Below are 17389 nucleotides of genomic sequence, written 5' to 3'. Positions count from 1 at the left end.
AAAGTGTGAGTTTGAGTTTCACATGATCAACGTTTTTGAAAACCATGCTGGTTAGCATTGAGGATGTCATTCTATTCAAGATACCTTATTACATTTGAACTCAGAATATGTTCTAAGATTCTAAAACAAATTGATGTCAAAGATATTGGATGGTAGTTTTGTGGATCACTCCTACTAACATTCTCATAGAAGGGTTGGCCTATCCCTTTGACAAGAAATGGGCACAGTGTTTTGCTTGAGGGATCTACAATAGGTTATAGTTAGAAGAGGGGCTAACTCAGCTGCAAATTCAGTACAGAATCTGACAGGACTCCATCTGGGCCTGGAGCTTTGTTCAATTTTAAAGATTTCAGCTGTTTCTCAACACTACTGACACTAATATTTATTTCATTCATCTTTTCAGTATGAGGATTAAACAGGGGCAATTCTCCTTGGTTTTCCTTTGCAAAGGAACATTTGACAACAGAGTTAAACATTTCAATTTTTGCTTTGCTACCCTCAGTTTCAGTTCCTGTTTCATTTTCTAGGGCCTAGACACTTAAGTTGGGTGCCACTAACAGCCTTTACATGCTACCAGTGTTTCTTTGGGTTCTGTGAAAGAGCACTTGGCAATATGCTGCTATGGTAGTCATTGAAGGTATTATACATTGCTTCCTTGACAGCCAAACATGTTTCAGTCAGCATCTCTCTGTCTATAGCCCTATGCTTTGTTTTACACCTATTAGGCAGAAATCTCTGTTCCTTTAGAAGTTTCTCTACAGTAACTGTATACCATGGAGATTCCCTTTCATTATGAGCTGTTGTACTGGGTACATATCTATCCAGTGCATGGTCAACTATTCTGTTAAATGTGAGCCAGAGTTCCTCTACATCCTCCTGCTCTGTGCTGAAAGTTTTGAATTCGTTATTGAGATGTGACACTACTGATTTTTTATCTTGTTTACTGAGCATATTTATCTTTCTGCTTGTTTCAGTTGTTCTTTGTACTTTGGTAACCATTGCTGCCACAACTGCATCATGTTCACTGGTACCAGTTTCCAGGTGGACATCCTCAAAGAGGTCAGGTCTATTTGTTGCCATTAGAGCCAATATATTTCCGATGTGCAAGTGAACTGAAAATTTCTCTACAGTTTTTGCTGAGTCTGGTGGGTGATAGAAGGATCCAATTATCATTTTGTGCCCACCTCTGATACTGAATCTTGCCCAAGCAATCTCACATGCAGCTTCAATTTCTACTACAGTGGATTTGAGTTTGAGGGGAAAGTTTGGGTCGGTTACACCAAACAACACTCCCATTTTGCAGTAGTTCGTTTATTCACCTGAACACATGAAAGGCTTACAAAGAACTAACTTGGTGGAACTGCCCAAAGATAATTTTAGTTTAGTTCAAAGACGGTACTCATATCGATGGTGGTGTCACATTGCCCCCCCCCCCCCCCCCCCATCGGGGAGCTGTGTCAGTAGATGTCATGAAGGAGGGTTGTTCGGCCACCGAACCTGGAAGTCGTTGAAGTGAGCCAGGCGTCGTACTGGGCATGCTGGTCATGCTGGTCATGTGGCGATAGGTAGGCCAGTAATTTGCAGGTGGAACATAGCGACGACGATGATGTCTCCGGTGAGGGTGGTGAACACACAAAGAATGTCCAGGTTGATGTCGGGCGAGAGGGGAACACGTTTCACCAGGTGGCAGGGAATGGCGGAGGTCATGTCATGAGCACTGGATGAAGGTAAACACACAACGAACAGTGTATCATCGCGCAGTATTATTGAGATGTCGTGGATTATGTCTTGGGGGGGTGGGGGTGGGGGGGGAGGGTAGGCACAAACTCCTCGAGTGAGGGCACATTCAAGATGGGAGGGCGTGAGAAACATTGACATGGCGAGGCAGGCGACAGGGGAGAGGTCGAAGGGACTAGTGAAGGGTCCGGAGGCAAGGGCATGATTGTAGGTAAGCTCGACATGGGGAGCATGTGATCACTTGACAGAGTGCGTGAGACTGGAGTAGAGGGCGAGGTCAGAGAAGAGCTCGACGATTGGAGCTGGAAGTCACTCGACCAAGTGTGTAAGTCCGACATGGAGGGAGTGGTCGGAGTGTCGTGAGGCACGACAATGAGTGGCATGGTCATGGCCTGAAGGGGGGTAGAAGCAGGATCGACATGAGCAGGCTTAAGTCTGTTGAAAGAGACTGTAACAGCTGGATCTTTTATCTGGATGTCATAGGTGTTGGCTCAGCACCAGAGAACTCGGTACGGGTCGGTATATGGAGGTTGGAGGGGAGCATGGACAGTGTCATCTCGGAGCATGATGTATTCGCAATTGTCCAGAGATTTCGAGACGTGAACCTTAGGGCAGGAGTGGCTGGTGGGCAGAGGGATATGGAGGTTGATGAAGTGGCATCTGACGTGGTCCACGAAGGTAGGTAAGTCAGACTGAGGGAGAGAAGCGGAAGGGCTCACAAGTTCGCCAGGGAGAACAATGTTCTGGCCATATACGAACTCAGCTATTGTACCTTTGAGGTCTTCCTTATGGATCGCATGAATGCTGAGTGGCACAAGGGGAAGGGCTTCTGTCCATAGAGAGTCATGGCATCGAAGAGCCGTCTTGAAAGTGTGGTGCCAGCACTCAACTAGCCCGTTACTTTGCGGGTGATATGCTCTGGTATAGATGCACCAGATGCCGCAGATATTACAAATCTCGTTGAACAGGGCCGACTCAAATTGTCTGCCCTGGTCAGTCATGATGATAGCTGGACATCCAAAATGCGATACCCATGACTCGACGAAAAATCGAGCAACAGTTTCTGCCGTAATTTTGGGGAGGGGGACAGCCTTGACCCAGCGAGTTATTCGGTCGATAGACGAGAGAACTTAATGAAAGCCATTAGAGGGAGGGTGGGGGGGGGGGGGGGGGGGGGGGAGAGGGCTGACAATGTCAACATGAATATGCTGGAAACGTCCAGGAGGGATTGAAAAGGCGCTGAGGGGGGATGAAGTGTGCTTGTGTACTGTGCAGCGTTGGCACACAAGGCAGGAGCGTGCCCATTGCTGGCAGTCCTTGCTGACATTTCTCCACACAAAGCGCTCTGCTATGAGGCATGCGGATGCACGAACACCAGGGTGGACTAAATTATGCAATGTGTTGAAGACAGCTCAACGGAGTGTGGTTGGTATGATGGGGCATAACGTGCCCGTACTGTCGTCGCACCAGATCTCATCAGAAATGCCAAGAAAGGTGGTACGGATGACATGTACTGAAGAGGTAGAGCCGTAAATCAGGTTTTGTGTTTCCTCATTGGCGGGTTGGAGGTTAGGCAGTTCAGAGAGGTTTAACAGTGAATGGACGGGTTCAGCTCGTGAAAGGAAACCAGCAACTATATTGTCAGCACCCTTTATGTGCCTGACATCGGTGGTGAACTGAGATATGAAGTCCATGCATCTGAAGCGGCGTGGAGGTGGGTCATCTGGTGGGTTTGTAATGTCCACAGCCATGGGTTTGTGGTCCATTAAAACATAGAAAGGGGCATCCCTCAACGTCAGTCTTAAAATGCTTGATTGCTTCATAGACCACGAGCAACTCCCTGTCAAATGCGGAATATTTCAGTTGTGCATTGGTGAGCTTGCACAAGAAGAACTGCAGAGGCGAAGTTTGGAAGTCGACTGACTGGCTAAGGACAGCGCAGATGGCAGTATCGCTCGCTACTGTGGTGATAAAAAGCTGCGCATTGGGATGAGGATGCGTGATGGTGCAGGCCTCGACAAGAAGATTTTTGAGGGCAGTGAAAGAGGCAGTCATAGCAGGGGTGCATGAAACGGGCCGAGATCCAGAAGTGTTGGTGCCTGCCAAGGCGTCTGTCAGTGGAGCCTGAATCTACGCAGCCCGAGGTAGATGTCGGCGATAATAATTAACTATCCCCGGAATGTGCCAGAGCTCTTTGAATGACGAAGGTCTGGGTAGGTTTAGTATTGTTTGTACTTTCTCAGGGGGCAGTGAAATGCTGTCCGCAGAGACCCAAAAACCAAGAAAAGTGACAGCGGTTTGATGTAGCTGCAATTTGTCCTGGTTGGTCTCGATGCCTGCTGCTGCGAGAGTGTTCATAACAGTTTGCACATGTCGAATGTTGTCCTCGATGGAGGAGCTGAACACAAGAATGTCATTAAGATATGCAAAGCAGAATTTTAATTCGAATAACACTTCGATGATGAAGCATTGCCAGGTCTGGGTTGCGTTTTTGAGACTGAAGGGCATGAATCGAACCTGAAATAACACGATCGGGGTGGTGATTGCTGTCTTCTTGATGTCTTCAGGTGCCATGGGGATCTGGTGGTAGGCCCATTTGCAATCAATGACAGAGAACGTGGTCACACCTGTGAGGGAACTGGCGAAGTCGGCAATGTTAGGTGTCCATAATTGTTCATGGGTTTAGTCGATGGTAGTCTCCACACATGCGCCACGACCCGTCTTTCTTGGGTGTCATGTGTATGGGCATGCACCAGCTACTGGCAGAGGGTTCAAAGACGCCAGAGCTTATTAGTTCAGAAACCTGTTTTTTAAGGTTGGAGAGGCACTCGGGACAAAGTCGATGTGGTTTACTGGAGATCAGGGGAGCTGGCATGAGGCGAGGCTTGTGAACCATGCCGTTGGTGATGACAGAAATGTTGCCAGCGGCAGGGGAGGTGGCTTGTTTACAATGTGTGGCAGGCAGGTTTGGCGAGCCATGGTCGTGGTGTTCGGAGCCACTTGGCAGATCCGACGGGAGCCGAGGCGGCGAAGTGTCCCAGTAGTCAACGTGACAAGATGGCCGCCGGCCCGAAGCAGTGGCACTGTGGTCGGGTGAGCTCCGTAGAGCTCGTGAAGTGTTAGTGAGTCCATTGTCCGAAGGCGTAGCCTGTGGCAGCACGGTCACAGGCAAAATGCTTGGTGCGAGTGCACTGTTTGTGTTGTCAGTGGCGGTCACACGGTGGTGCGGAGGAGCCCAAGTTGCATAGTTTGAGATGCTGTCCACTTGGGACGGGGTAGGAGTTGTCAGTTCGAGAACACATGACGCTCATCACGCATGCACACTTGTGTCCAGCCGAGTGTCAAACGCTTCCGTGTTAGGAGGGTGCGGCCTTCCGGAACTGTCAGTACACGTTATGGCAGTCTTGATAGCACAGTTGTGAGGGGTAGTGGGAGGTAAACACATGGAAGCTCGATTGCTGGGATTGCAAGCAGATTCAGCGCACTTACTGACCTTGCTTTGTCCTTGGTGTAGTGTCTGTAATTCCTTTGCTGCATCAGAGAGCTGGAGCTGTGTTTCATGGAGCCGGAGGGAGAGATCAAAGTTTTCCTTGCATAGGCGAGTGACGTGTTCAACTCGACAAGGCACTTATGCGTTGTTCCTTGTAACGTCGTTGCTCGACGGAGCACAGGGGAAGTGAGTCTTGGACGGATGGTGAAACACAGTGTTTTGCACTAGGTCCAGTGAAAGTTTATGGTGTCGCAAGAAGTCAATGCCTAGTATAGGTTTGTCAATGTCACACACTAAAAACGTCCATTCGAGTTTGCAGTTTGCGGAGAGTGAGACGACGTGTGAAGTTGAACCAGAGCATTGTAGTTTAGTTCAATTCATGGCTTGCAGTGAAGTATGATGAGGGCGGAAGTTTGACAACGCTAAGGACGTGGGCAGCAGTGAAACATCGGCACCTGTGTCCACTAAGAAAAACTATCCCGACAAAATGTCTTTAATGTAAAGTCGTCCACAATTATCCGGTCATTCCCAGACAGAATGGAGCACTGGTGGGTGCCTGTCATGTTGTGTGCAGGAGGTGGCACCCGAACCTACCAGCGATTGGCGTTTGGGAAGTAGCAGGGTGATCTGCAGTTCCGTGCCGCCTCACCAAACCATGTGTGGAAGTAACAGTACAGGTAGTGTGGTTGCATTTCCTGCGGAAAGTTCATTGCCAGTGGTGGTGGCCACAGCAGGTTCGGTTGCAGGAGGGGGCATGACTGCGGGAAGAGTTGGTGATGTCCCAGTTGCTTGTTTACTGCTTCCCGGAGTGAGCGGCAGATTACGGCCCAGGCCACACCCGGCCGGAGGGCAATGAGCCTGAACCTGAGACTTGTCAGATAGGCAATGGCTGGCGAAGTGGAGCAGTGATGCATCGTGTAGCTTGTCAGCAATCGTCATTCTTTGCTCGACAGGTTCAGGAGGCCTTTGAGCCAGAGCAAAGCGGATGTGAGGAGATAGTTTATCTGACCAGATGGCGAGGAGAGCTGTGTCAGAGAATAGATTGGCGCTGACCAGGGCACGTAGCCGTCTCCAGAGCTGGGAAGGTTTGTCATTGCCTAGTTGCTCGACGTGGAGCACTTGCTGTATTGCTGCCTCAGTTGAGCGTGCAAGCTGACGTAGAACTGTCTCTTTGGCTAGAGTGTACCAGGTAGGTGAGTCCGGGGCATCGACCAGGTCAGCAATCAAGTCCTCCTGGTCATGCAGGTGGGTGATGAGGCACCGAAACCTTGTTGACTCATCGAGTTTGTAATGGTCAAACATTTCGTCCACAATTTTGAACCAGGTTGTTGCTCTGTTGGGATTAAACTGTGGCAGCATTGGTAAGCATTGAAGAATCTTTGGAAGAACAGGTTGAGTTGAGTTCGTTGGGGCACTGCCTGAAACGAGCTGTTGTTGTTGTAGTATTCTAGGAGAGTGTGCCTCCAGGGGATGTGGCAATGACGGCTGTTCAGGAGGCAGTGTGAAGGTGACGCGTTGTGGTTGAGCGTGATCCATCACGACGCAGAAGGCCGACGTGGGTGAGGCACCGTAATGTGTTGAATGCGGTTGCGGAAGTTCAACACGTTGCGGGTGTGTTTGGATTGACGTGTCATGGAAGACCGATGCAGATGAGGCACCGAGATGTGCTGAGAACGGTAGCGGAAGCTCGTCTGGAGCCTTCGCGGGGGCGACAGGTGAGAACAAGTTCAAAGTTTGAGAACGCGTGTTAGTCCGCGGAAAGCTCGACGTATGACCAGAGCCGGGGCCACCTGTGCTGCAGGAAGTCTGCGGAGGTGAGGGCTGTCCAGAAGCACAGTGTGGGAAATGATAATGAACGTGGGGCGGAATGTGTGAAAGTAACTGTTCATAGTCACTCCACTCAAAACGGTGTGCGGATAAGGTGAATGTCGTGGCACAAAACACTGAGGCATAGCAGTGGGATGGAGGTGGAGGTCAGGCACAGATAACAAGTTATTGTTCCTGTTGCAGGCCGAGGTATTGAAGTAGGAAGGCATGTGCTGATGCAGAACCGAGGCAGGCGAGGGCATGGTCGGATGCTGAGGAGGTTGACCTGTGAACAAAGCAGTTCTGGCCATGTGGCAGGTATCCGCGTGGTACTGTATGGATTGTGGTGTGGCAAACCATTGTCCTGGCAGTGGTAGGTTGTCCAACGAAGCATTTGCAGAAATCGGCATTGGTTCCACACTGCACGGAGATCCGTTAGAGGTAACTGCACAGTCAATGAGGGAGGGCACATGTGATGGGAACAAAGGTATTTGATAGCCGGAGTCATGCACACTGCTAACCTCATTTATTGTTACAGGCTCGAAAACGTCCAGTGAAATCAGGATAATCGGTGAGTGAGAGGCATCGTGTTGCAGTCCTGGCGGGTGTACATCGCCCGCAATACAATGCATGTCGATCACAAAATCCGGCATTAGGCACTGGGCCAAAGTCATTGTTCAAATGCTGTGTCAATGTAATATACACGAAAATAACCAACGCGAAGGTCAAGGACACAGTAAAATGCAAAAATGGAAGACATTACAACTCGGGGTCACCAGTGAGGGGAAAGTTCGGGTCAGTTACACCAAACAACACTCACATTTTGCAGTAGTTTGTTTATTCACCTGAACACATCAAAGGCTTACAAAGAACTAACTTGGTGGAACTGCCCAAAGATAATCTTAGCTTTGTTCAAAGGCGATACTCAGATTGATGTTGGTGTCGACTTCAACAGTGCCACAAGTTTATTGTCTACTGTGGCAAATAGAATGCAATACAATGCATTGTTTTTCACTTTTTGTGAAGGGAATGAAAGCTGTGGCAAATTTTAATAATTATTATGTGAAATAAAAGAAATTTTATTGTGCACACGGAAAAGTAGTGATCAGCATATGTGCCTGTGATCCAAGATGACATGTTTTGAAATCCTACATCACAGCCACAAACTTTTGCTACTATGAATTTGTGGGCCAGGGAAAATAATGTAACTATGTACAATGCCTTGTTTATGGATGTTAAAAACCAGCAAAGTTTCACCACTTTTCCAGCTGTGTGATGTTTATTTCTTTCACCAAGTTAAGAACGTCAATTAGCAGATGCAAATCTGTCACACACTTCTCAAAGCACGTTGAGAACAGCATCAGCAAGCTATTGCCCACCCATGTCCATAGCCCTGCACATAATCCAGTATCACCCCAATGTTTTATCCATTGTTATTACACAAATGGTACACATCACAATTAACCACATAAGAGAAATATTTTCATAAGTGAGCCTTTTAGAGACCTCATTCATTTAACAGGTCCAGGATCTTGTTCAGCAAGTGTCATTCTATTACCAGTGCAAATAGTATAATTCATAATGCACACAGCAACTATATAAGTAGCAGTGCAAGTTTTCATTAAATAGATACATGTATGAAGGGTTGATGGGAGTTTCAGCACTGCGTCTGCTATTGTTTTAAGTTTTCTCAATTTGCTGTGGATGTTTGATGTTCTGACTGTTCCAATAATAGGATTTTACTTGTTTAAATGTTTGAATTGTATTCACTGTGATCCACCTTGTGTTAGTTGTTGGAGACTTCAGTGCAAATTTCCTAATGAACTCCAGAGACAGAGTAGATCTTGAGAACTTGATGTCCTCATATAATCTTGCTTCTGTTGTAAATTTTCCCACCAGAATAACTTCATGAACAAAATCATGAATTGATAATGTATTTATTGACATAACCAAGATTGGTGATATAGCTGTCAGGCAAGTTCGGAGTGGTCTCTCTGACCAGGATGGACAAAGACTCACCATTAACAATTCAAGTATTTGTGAGATTAATAGAGGTCCCAACTGGAAAATTACTAGGAAATCTACTGATATCTTTAAATCACGTCTCCAAGACGTAGACTGGAGTCCAGTATGTAATGTAGAAAATACCAATTCGAAATACAATCTTTTTAGTAATGAAGTGGCTCTAATATTTGAAAGTACCTTCCCAAAAAGAATATATAAAACTCATACTAAAAAATCCACCAACATGCCTTGGATTACCACTGGAATTAGGATTTCTTGCAAAAGTTGTACATTGCCTCAAAAAAATCAGATGACCCTAACCTTTTAAATAACTACAAAAAATACTGTAAAATACTGAACAAAGTCATTCTGAAATCAAAAAGTATGTATCTGTGCTCAAAAATTAATAACTCCACTAATAAAACCAAAACTATATGGGAAGTAATACGAAATGAGACTGGTGCAAATTACCCCAACAAGACCCAAAATATTGCTCTTAACAATGAAGGTAAGCTAGTCCAAAACCAAGACATTTTAGCTAAAATCTTTAATGAGCACTTTTTAACTGTTGCTGAGAAAACAGCATGCAAAGGCTCTTCAGAAAAGGCAATAAAAACTCTGAAAGAACTTTTCTGCAAAAAATAAAAAAAACCATAATGTCTCCAAAAAGTAAAAATTCATTGGGTGTAGACAATATTTCTAGCAAACTGCTAAAAGCCAGCTGTAATCAACTCTCTAAAGTTCTAGCTCATATATTCAATTCCTCTCTAAATCAAGGTATCTTCCATGACAGAATGAAGTATGTTACTGTGAAGCCCCTCTACAGAAAAGGTGATCCCATAGATGTTTCCAACTATCATCCTATCTCTTTTGTAACAGCATTTTCTAAAGTCTTTGAAAAATTAATATACATCAGGATTGTCAGTCACCTTGAAAAATTTGCACTAATTAGTAAACAACAATTTGGTTTCAGATCAGGCAAATCTACAACTGAAGCAATTTACGCACTTACAAATAATGTTTTAGAATGCCTTGACAAGAAAAAATTACCCGTTGGTATATTCTGTGACCTGACTAAGGCTTTCGACTGCGTTGATCACACAATACTTTTAGGAAAAGCAGCCCAATATGGAATCCGTGAACAAATGGGTAACTGGCTCAGATCATATCTAGAAGATAGACAACAAAAAATAGTATTAGGTGTTAGCAATCTACAAGTAGGAGAGGTAGAGTCTGACTGGGGAACAGTACATCATGGAGTTCCACAAGGGTCAGTCCTTGGTCCCCTCCTATTTATTATGTATATTAATGACCTACCCCCGTCCTCAAATAGTGCTAGCAACATCACAATGTTTGCCGATGACACAAGTATAGTGACGACCAGCAAAATCTCCACTGACGTAGAGTTAAATGCCAACCAGGCACTTGCAAATTCTCTGAACTAGTTCACGGCAAATTCTCTAGCAATAAACCTCAGCAAAACAAATTACATGCAGTTCCAATCCAGTTACATAAGCCCAGAAGAGATTAACATTGCACACGAGAGCCAACAGTTGCTGAGCCTTCAGTGCACGAAGTTCCTAGGCGTTCACATAGATAACCGGCTCAACTGGGAATTCCACATACAGCAAACACTAAAAAAGCTTAGCTCAGCAACATTTGCCATCCGAATAATCTCCAAAATTGGAGACATCAACATATCAAAGTCTGCATATTTTGGCTACTTTCATTCAGTGATCTGCTATGGAATAATCTTTCGGGGCAACTCACCACTTTAAAAAAAATTTTTGTAAGCCAGAAAAAAGTAGTCCGAATTATTTGTAGTATCCTTCCAAGAGCCTCATGTCGAAATCTCTTTAAACAGTTAGGTATCTTAACCACTACCTCACAATATCTCCTCTCACTCATGGTTTTCACTCTTCTCAATTCCTCTGAATATGAAACAAATGAGGCATACCATCATTATAACACAAGGCGGAAAGGTGATATGCACTGTGAACGGAAAAATCTCTCTCTGATGCAAAAAGGGGTAAAGTACACAAGTACTAAAATCTTTAACGCACTCCTGAGTAATATAAAATTTCTTAAAGAAAATAAAATGCTATTAAAAAAAAGCTAAAGGAATTTCTGTTGGAAAAATGTTTCTACTCTTTAGATGAATTCTTCAACAGAGATCAGTAATTTGAGTAGTAATTCAGATTATTTCCTTTGTCATTGTTATCAGTATTGTTTTTTATCACTATTGTATTTTTGTATTGTATTGTTTGTTATCTTGATTATATTATTGTATTGTACTAATTTTGAATTATTCATCTACCATGTGTAATATATCAGTATGTATTGTATTGTATGATATCTATATTGTATCTGCTCTGACTCGTTCCACATCCATGCGTAATCATGCCATACTGGATCTATGGAATATGTATCTCAAATAAAATAAATAAATAAAAATAAACATAAATAAAGACAAGATCAGGAACAATTTATTTGGGATGGTAATGGATCCAGTGATGAATATTTTCCATCATATTCAGAGTAATCCAGCATTCAAATATTTTTTGGAAAATGGCTTCTTTCTCTGCTCAGAATGCATTGTTATTTGACCTGATAAAACGTAAAATTCCACAATGTCATTAGCCAACAAACTCAGAAAAAAGTAACTAAAATTTTTCATGTGATCATTGATGGAAGAAGAGAAACAGTATGCTTGGAAACATTGAAAACCTCTGAAGGTAGAATGACTGGAGCCATGAAATTCCTTGCAACAAAACACCATAAGAATAAAAGCTAATATGTGATCACATAGCATCATTCCTCTCTATATCATTCATACTCCACAAACATCTCATAGCCCAAACAGAAGACATTTACCAGAAAATTTGTATATTTGACTGTTCAACTTGAAGAAAGTTGAGGAAAAGAACAAGATGCAGGAAACATTTACCATAGAAGTCTTAACAAGAGTTCAGTTTCCATTACCATACTCCTTGCAAGGAAATTTGTATGCAAAAATTGTACTTAAGTTGATAAGCTTAAGAATTCAATATATGAATAAGAAAAGGCACAGCTTCAACAAGACGACATGGCATGTCTATGTGAGGCTGAAAAAGCTTGGGAGCCCATGACAGTAGACACTGCAAAATCAGTTTCTGATAGCTCCTGCTATGTTTTTCTTTTGATTTAGAAGTCTCTATACTTTCTTAGATTGATGTGTCAAGTAGTTTATTACAAATGCAGTTTATATGTTTACAAGTTGGTTTGTCACAATCTGTCTGGATCTCGAGTTTCAAAAGAAATTGGTGCCTGTTTGGTCAAAAACATCACAACAAGAGTGCCATCCACGAAACATTTAATGTATAGTAATACTTGTAACAGGAGAGAAATGCAATTGGAAAACAGCCATGACATTAATAAACTAGCTTCAAGTGAAAAGAATAACAATGAAATCATAGACCAAAAGTTTATGAAAAGTGACCATTCCTGTCCCCATAATGATGGTGATGTTGGCTCAATAGAAAACTGCAGCAAGACATGACAAATATTTTGTCCCAATTATTGGTATCATTGCCAAGTCAAGGTAAAAGAAAAACTGTTTAACACCACCATAATGACAAATAATGTGTCCTTGTTTGTGAAAAACTTTTTGAAGTCAGCCACCAAAAGGAAGACAGACATTGTAAAACATCCAGTGTCTTGAAACTTGATGGCATATTAAAAGTTTGTGCCAGACTGAGACCTGGATCCAGGACCTTTGCCTTTTGTGGGCAAGTGCTGCACCATCTGAGCCACCTGAGCATGACTCATGACCTGTCCCCACAGCTTGGCTTCCTCCAGTACCTCATCTCCTACCGTCCAAACTTTACAGAAGTTCTCCTGCCTAACTTGCAGGTCTAGCACTGCTGGAACAAAGGATATTGCACAAAGATGTCTTAGTCACCATCTGGGAGATTGTTTCCAGATTTATTTATTTATTTATTTATTTCTTGTTCCATAGATCCAGTTAGTGAGTCAATCACAAGGATATGGAACATGTCAAATTGTACAGGTTTCAATTTAAACTTACAATAAATACAAGGGCAATTCAATGGCAAATTGTACATAGTTTAAGTAAGACATACTATAAATACAGTTACAGATACAATGTCAGCTAGATAACATAACTACCATTTGACAGAAAAAGGAGTTTCAAATAAAGATTAAAGATAAGAGCACAAAGTTAAATCAGATATTAGGCCTACAAGAGTAAATACATGTACAGCCAATCTGTTGTTACAAAAAGTGCGCTAATGCCCAAATGCACAATAAAATCAATTGAACTACTTCTAGACACAATAAGTTTAGTGATGGTATACATTTTCTTTCAGGTATTCATCCACAGTATAATAAGATTTCTCTGTCAGGTAATCTTTGAGAACTTGTTTAAATTTTGGCAGTTCTGTATGAACACATTTGATATGTAGTGGTAGAGCATTGAACAGCTTAATGCTGGAGTAGTAAACTACTTTTTGTACCAGAGTGAGACGTTTCATTTCTAAATGTAGATTGCTTTTGTTTCTGGTGTTATAACCATGGAATTTACTGTTGTCTTGGTAGATGGAATAATTTTTGCACACAAAGGTCAGCAAGGAAAAAATATACTGTGAGGCAGTTGTTAGGATACCTATCTTCCGAAACAAGTGCCTGCAAGAGTGTCTTTGATGGACCCCACACATTATTCTGATTGCTTTTTTTTGGATAGTGAAAATTTTTTTTGCAAGTGGTTGGTTCCCCCAAAATATGATAGCATATGACATCAATGAGTGGAAGTAGCCAAAGAAGGCAACCTTAATAGTGTCAACTTCAGCCACTGAAGAAATTACCCGTAATGCAAATGTTGCCGAGCTAAGTTTTTTACATAGATGAAGAATGTGAACTGACCAATTACATTTACTGTCTATGTAAGCACCCAGGAATTTTGTGTCTCCAACTTTATGTATTGGTTGATCTCTACATTTTATGTTAATTTCATCGGGATTACTTTGTGATGTATGGAACCTCATATAATGAGTTTTATCTGCATTGAGCGAGAGACCATTTGAGGAGAACCAATTTAAGATGTCATTAAAAACAGTATTTGTAGTTTTTTCAAGATCATGATCAATCAAATGGTCAATTAGAATTGTAGTATCATCGGCAAACAGGGTAAATTTGCTGTTTGTCTCAGAACAAAGAGGAAGATCATTAATAAAGATGAGTAAAATTTTCACTCTGAACACAGTCCTGGGTGGGTGGGGATTGTTTCCAGAATGTAATTTTCACTCTGCAGTAGGTTGTGCACTGATATGAAACTTTCTGCCAGGAAGTGCTAGTCATGCAAGTCAGCCATCAGAACTTCTGTGAAGTTGGGAAGGTAGGAGATGAAGTACTGGTGGAAGTAGAATTGAGAGGACAGGTCATGCTCGAGTAGCTCAGTTGGTGCAGCACTTGCCCATGAAAGGCAAAGGCCCCAGTACAGCACACAGTGTTAATCTGCCAGGAAGTTTCATATCAACTCATACTCAACTGCAGATTGAAAATCTCCTTCTGGATTCAGTGGATCTGGACAAAAAGAGTGATCCATCCCCACTTTTTTCAAGGAAACTTTCATTGGACACTGAATTTCACAAGCTGGATTTCAAACTGGGATCTAAAAAAGGATGCTTGGCTTCTCTGATATACCTCCAGTAAAGCTGCATACAGGACCACAGGCTGCTACAACAAAGAAGAAGGAGTACTTGGAAGAACTTTTGCTCTTAATTCCACCATTTCATGACCATTACCTTCTGATTCTTCTTTCTCCTGATAGTGCTGAAGACACTGGGCTACTGAATGGAAATGATAGTACTGACAATGAGTAAAAAAGATTATGTAAAACAACAATGGAAATTCCAGGATGGAATAATACACAAAATAAAGGGAAATCACCACTCACATCATCGGATGGAACATGGAAACATGCATTAGAAAAATATTTATACTAGGTTTCAGAGACTCCCATGGTCACAGGTGTATGTGTTTGGGTGTATGTGTGGTTGTGAGTGTGTGAATATGTATACTAACACTCGAGAAAGAGCAAAAGCTCAAAAGCTAGTATAAACAGTTTTTTGTTGCATGTTTTTATGTGCCATGCATGTCAGCTATAGCAGAGTAGTTGTCTTTCCTTTATTTTACATATTAAATATTATGTACAATTCAATAAATACAGTGTTAATGACTCAAATGTGATTTCAGTTGCTTGAGACTGCAGTCATGTGTGTGTGTGTGTGTGTGTGTGTGTGTGTGTGTGTGTGTGTGTGTGTGTCTGTCGTCTGTTGTTGATGAAGGCCTTAATACCTGAAAGATTTAATTGTGACAGTCTTTTGTTGTGCCTATCTGCAACTCAGCATCTTCACTATATGGTGAGTAGCAACTTTCTTTTCATAATATTGTTACATTCCATCCTGGATTTTCCATTCTTTGAATCAGAATAAACTGTTCTAATAATTTACACATTTAAAAACCAGTAGAAAAATTACTGTTGAATAATGCCACTTTCACAAAGTGGCTTATGGATTATAGATATAGATATCCTCTCAAACTATTAAAACTTGGGCTCTACGGGACTCACACACACACACGTGCACGCCCACACACACACACACACACACACACACACACACACACACACGCACAGAGAGAGAGAGAGAGAGAGAGAGAGAGAGATAGAGAGAGAGAGAGAGCGCCTGAAGAAAGATTAGATGTGTGTCGTCAAAGCTCTAGGCATATATTGCACACTAAGTTCATTAGCCCTCAAGTGGTTGCGCTTATATATAAAGTGCACCAATCACAAATAATATTGTCTTGTACCATTCCATTGTCATTTTACAGCTATGATCCCTACCTATACCTTCATTACTGTTTCGGCTAGCACAGTGCTAAGTTGTGCTCCATACGTGCAAGTGATCAGTAGTACTATAAAATAAGCAATGAGCTAGATGAGAGAAAATGTGTAATCAGTGCAAGAAAAGATCCAGATTCCAAGGTAGCAGCAAAATTTCACAATATGGCAGTTGTATATGAGACAAATAGCAACTGAATAAGCTGCTGGCTGTGATCATATGCAACTACACTTTTTGATGCTTTGAGTGTGTCATTTTCATAGGGTAACATTAGTACGCAGCATCAGAGTGATATAATGAATGTTTATTTTATTATTATTCAATCAAACAGTGATTTATCTCATATAAAGTAAATTTATTTTAGCACTGTTTGATTAAACTAAGATTAAACTCTCCTTTTGCTGGTACATGTTTACCTTGATAACATAAAGACAGCTATTCCTTACATGCATACTAAGTGTGTCATGTGCCCACTGATGTTACAAAAAACCACTTGGAGGTTAAGGATTCAATTTAACTTGGACTTATCAATTTATTTTATTTTCTTATCTTGCACACAATGAAAATTGAATTACAACAGCAATAGAATAACACCTTGTTTTCTGTTAAATCCCAGAGAATAAGACTCTATTACGCCAACATTACTACAGCAAACTTTCTACAAACACATACTAATACAAACAGTACTTTTTCATGTTCTCATTTCCAATTCAGCCCCTTCTCCACAACACAGTAAGTTTATAACTTCAATTAATGTTGCTGGAAATCAAATTTCACAACCAGCCCTTGTTGTTATTATTTTTCAATCTCTGCAGAGGCTGGTTTTTGGCCCTGGGCTGACAGTTCAACTGGAATGTCTTTAGGTTCTTTGTCATTCTCATTCATCAGGCATGTGGGTTTTAATTGATCAGTGGAGGTATTCTTTACCTGGTCTTTCATTTTAAGTCCAAAAATTTTTGAGGTCCTTTCAGTTACTTCATATGGGCCTTTGGATGGAGGCCTCATTTCCTTCTTCATTCGGTCAACTCATACAAACAAATGTGTCAAGTTGCTGAGGTCCTTGTGTACAAATGGTGTTTCCTTTGCTTTGTGGGGACATTGTACAGGTTTCAGATGAATCATATACTGTTTCATCTATGTCTACATCAACATGAATACTCTGCAAATCACATTTAAGTGCCTGGCAGAGGGTTCATCGAACCACCTTCACAATTCTCTATTATTCCAATCTCGTATAGTGTGCAGAGAGAATGAACACCTATATCTTTGCATACAAGCTCTGATTTCCGTTATTTTATCATGGTGATCATTCTGCCCTATGTAGGTCAGTGTCAACAAAATATTTTTGCATTTGGAGGAGAAAGTTGGTGATTGGAATTTGGTGAGAAGATTCCGTTGCAACAAAAAATGCCTTTCTTTTAATGATTTCCAGCCCACATTCTGTATCATTTCT

Source organism: Schistocerca americana, chromosome 7 (assembly GCF_021461395.2).
Source record: "Schistocerca americana isolate TAMUIC-IGC-003095 chromosome 7, iqSchAmer2.1, whole genome shotgun sequence".
Lineage (NCBI taxonomy): Eukaryota > Metazoa > Arthropoda > Insecta > Orthoptera > Acrididae > Schistocerca > Schistocerca americana.
Note: the sequence above shows the minus strand (reverse complement) of the source record.